General features: G+C 33.5%; 1 long non-coding RNA gene across 1 annotated transcript in view; it reads right to left on the reverse strand.

Moving 5' to 3' along the window:
- Positions 1 to 2,353: 2,353 nt before the first annotated feature.
- The window catches only part of LOC118763221, a 7,788-nt gene continuing 5,760 nt past the window's right edge, over positions 2,354 to 4,381 (reverse strand). The window contains exons 2-3 of the long non-coding RNA XR_004998971.1: positions 2,832 to 2,866; positions 2,354 to 2,451 (exon numbers count right to left, since the gene is read on the reverse strand). This is a non-coding gene — a long non-coding RNA (uncharacterized LOC118763221). The remainder of the gene's footprint in view (positions 2,452 to 2,831; positions 2,867 to 4,381) is intronic.

A 4,381-nucleotide genomic window follows, 5' to 3' on the forward strand; every position in this document is an offset into this window, starting at 1 on the left:
CCTATCTTGAGAAATTAAGCTTCTCAAAACAAGAAAACTGATTCGCAGACTCCAGATCCAATCCATAAACTGGAACTGTTAAAATCTGTAAAACTTTCATTTAAATATATATGAGCATGTCTAGATATGCAAGTATACGTATAAGAAGATAGACACAAAACAAAACGTATATATATATGTGTGTGTATATATATATATATATATATATGCACACATACATACATACATGCATACATACATACATACATACATACATACATACATACATACAAACAAAAATACCCTGTTGTTAATGTTGAAATTACAATGAAGGACCCTTAGATCTAGGCTAGAAACCGGTTCTTTCTCTATTGGTAAGAAATCTTAAAATAAAACTGAACAACCACACACACAGAACAATTTAAACGAGTTGAATTTACGTTAATAGCCAATAGCTAGAATTAGAAACCACAGTTTGTAGGCGAAAGCCACTGTCTGAAAGTCGTACGATTCCAATGTGTTTTTATTGTCCAGACTAAGTGAAGAGCAAACTAAAGAACCAATTCATTTTGAAATATTTTGGCACAACTTCGGATAACCCCACCGCTCGATTACCTATATCAGACAGTTCTAACATCAAACCATGAAACCGGTTTTTATCAGAGTTCATGTTGTGAATGAATTCTATACACTAAAATTTCGTTTCTTTTTTATTTTTTACCATAATTGACATTTTTCCAGAAAATATTGCTTTAGTATTTTTTGGTTAGACATTATCTTAACTTTTCGTTTTTACCTAAATACTAATAGACAGTTCGCAAAAAATTATCAAAGCAGATATTTCTTTACCGAGAGCGTTTTGGCATAAAGAGATGATGTCTTTGATAATTCACACTTAGATACACTTGCTTAGACTTTATGTAAAAGTTCCAAATTTATGTAGTTTTTTTTGGCGAAATATCTGGAGAAGGAATTAGAACAAAAGAAACCTGTTTAATAAACCAAGTCAGCTGTATGTACTAATATAATTAAGATAACGTCATTAATTAATTAGCTGTCATATAGTTAGTAATAATTGTTTGGTTATCAGCTATATGTTAATATTTTACTATTCGTCGTAGTTATGTTTAAATGCATGTGACTGTGTATAGAGATATACATACGTATGCACACACACACATACACATACACACACATACACACACACACACACACACACACACACACACATACACACACACACACACACACACACACACACAACATATATATATATATATATATATATAATTTCCTTTCGTATCAACACTGAAGTTTATCCTATTAAGCTCATCTATGAGCCCAGATTATCAGACAATTAGTGATTCGGAGATTAGTAATCCGGAGATTGCTTCTTATATCAAACACATGCCGGAAAATACCACAAATACCCGTAGAATTTTTACAAATACGTTAAAGGAAACTGAAGTAAGTTCTTCTTTTGCATTGATTTACAAATGTTTCATCGAAAATTGACCTCATGAACATTGCTGTCACATACATAAATACATACATACATACATACATACATACATACATACATACATATAAAAGTATAAGGATAAGTTAGACAGATCAGTATATAAAGAATATTTATTTCTTTACTACCCACAAGGGGCTAAACATAGAGGGGACAAACAACGACAGACAAACGGATTAAGTCGATCACATCGACCCCAGTGCGTAACTGGTACTTATTTAATCGACCCCGAAAGGATGAAAGGCAAAGTCGACCTCGGCGGAATTTGAACTCAGAACGTAGCGGCAGACGAAATACCGCTAAGCATTTCGCCCGGCATGCTAACGGTTCTGCCAGCTCTAAATACATGAAATACACAACTGATTATACTTTCCAACCTTCTAGCAGTTCAAAATAACTTAATGAATATTCTCCAGTCAGTTGATAAACTCTACTACCTTAATGTTCTTAAAATTTAAATCGACATCTTTGTCTATATATCTACCTTCTCTATAATGTAATCAATTGATATGAAAATTATGTATTAATGGAAAACCTCTATAAATGGCTAATGATTGCTCAACATTTTAAAACTGTTGTAATACTTACAATATTTAATAAAATGATGTAGCGTGAAACGATCGTACCAAATTACCGAAGTTATTCTTGTTGCTTATTTTGATTATAATCACTCCATGGATTTATATGCATAACACCATACAAAATTTTGGTGCATCTAACTTAAGTACCATATTCATTTGAATCTATATATTTATATATATATATATATATATGTATATATGTATGTATATATATATATATATATATATATGTATATATGTATGTATATGTATATGTATCTCCCTGTTTATTTCTGTTTTCCTTTCTGTCAAAGATCGTAGGCTCGAAACGTAAAAGACTTTCTCACTTCCGAGCGTTAAACTAATAAATCTGTTTGTTGTTTACACACCGGTCTTCGTCTTTCGTTTTTTTTTTTGTAAATTCTCACTATATATTACACGCTCACGTGATCGCACTAGTTTTATCCAGTCTGCACCTCATAACACTTCGAACTTTTCTTGGACTATTCTACCTGGATTCTCTACCTGGACTTTTTTCTACTCTCCTACACTCGGACTCCTACACTTCGGCTGCACCTTTCCTACCCTTGGATTACACTGGACTTTTCCTATAATGAGAAATCGCTCCAATGCACCACAACGTTTGAACCTTTTGAACTTTCTAAACTTTTTTGTAATTTTTGCTTCTCCCTCTTTATTTCTGTGTTCCTTTCTGTCGTAAAAGATTTTCTCACTTCCCGAGCGTTAAACTAATAAATCTGTTTGTTGCTTACACAGCCGTCTTCGTCTTCTGCTTTTTGTATTCTCACTATATATATATTGGAAAACAATCTTTTTATTACTTCATTATTATTAGCGTTTTTGTTCCTTTCTCAAAATTCTCAAATAAAATTTTGTGAATGTACAAACAGCTTGTTTATTCATATAAAACATGTTTTTGGAGATTTTGCTTAGAAGAGAACATTGCTTTTGTTTTTTGGGGTGAGGTTCCATGACAATGGAGATGGATAGATAGAAATATAGGTAGGCAGATAGGCTGATAGATAGATAAATAGAGGAAAAAAGAACGAAAGAAAGGGAAGAGAGATAGAAAGCAAAATAACTTTCAGTGACGAACAAACTGTACCTGTTTTACTTTTTGAAGAGGTCACCATCCTTAAACTCATTCCAATACAATGGTAAAGGACTAAATGAATAAATAAATGAATGACGAATAGGAAAGGGAATACCCATTCTCTCTCTCTCTCTCTCTCTCTCTATCTATCTATCTATCTATCTATCTATCTATCTATCTATCTATCTATTTATTAGCCTATCTATCTTTCTATATTTCTATCTATCCATCCACCCAAAACAAAAACAATGTTCTCTTCTAAACAACCCTCCCCACCAACATCTGTTTTATATAAATGAAAAAGCTGTTTGTGCATTCGCAAAATTTAATTTGACAAGTTCAAGAAAGGAACGAAAGCGCTAATAATGAAGGAATAAGATTTTTTTTTCCAAAATTCTGACTTTTTTCTCAATATTCAATTTCTGTACATCACACCTAACACTCTGTGCATACATAGACATACATACATACATACATACATACATACATAGGCGCAGGAGTGGCTGTGTGGTAAGTAGCTTGTCTACAAACCACATGGTTCCGGGTTCAGTCCCACTGCGTGGCACCTTGGGCAAGTGTCTTCTACTATAGCCTCGGGCCGACCAAAGCCTTGTGAGTGGATTTGGTAGACGGAAACTGAAAGAAGCCCGTCGTATATATGTATATATATATATATATGCGTGTGTGTGTGTTTGTGTGTCTGTATTTGTCCCCCTAGCATTGCTTGACAACCGATGCTGGTGTGTTTATGTCCCCGTTACTTAGCGGTTCGGCAAAAGAGACCGATAAAATAAGTACTGGGCTTACAAAAGAATAAGTCCCGGGGTCGAGTTGCTCGACTAAAGGCGGTGCTCCAGCATGGCCGCAGTCAAATGACTGAAACAAGTAAAAGAGTAAAAGAGTATACATACATACATACATACATACATAGACATACATACATACATACATATATACATACATACATAGATACATACACACATACATACACATACACATATATATAATCCTCTCTGGCGAAGAGGGTAGGCTCAAAATGTAAAAGACTTTTCCATTCTTCCCGAGCATTAAACTAATACACCTATTTGTTGTTCCTACACCTGTCTTCATCTTTTGTTGTCTGTAAAATTGAACTATATATATACATACATACATACATACATACATACATACATACATACATGCATACATACATACATACATGCATGC

Source organism: Octopus sinensis, linkage group LG4 (assembly GCF_006345805.1).
Source record: "Octopus sinensis linkage group LG4, ASM634580v1, whole genome shotgun sequence".
Taxonomy (NCBI): domain Eukaryota; kingdom Metazoa; phylum Mollusca; class Cephalopoda; order Octopoda; family Octopodidae; genus Octopus; species Octopus sinensis.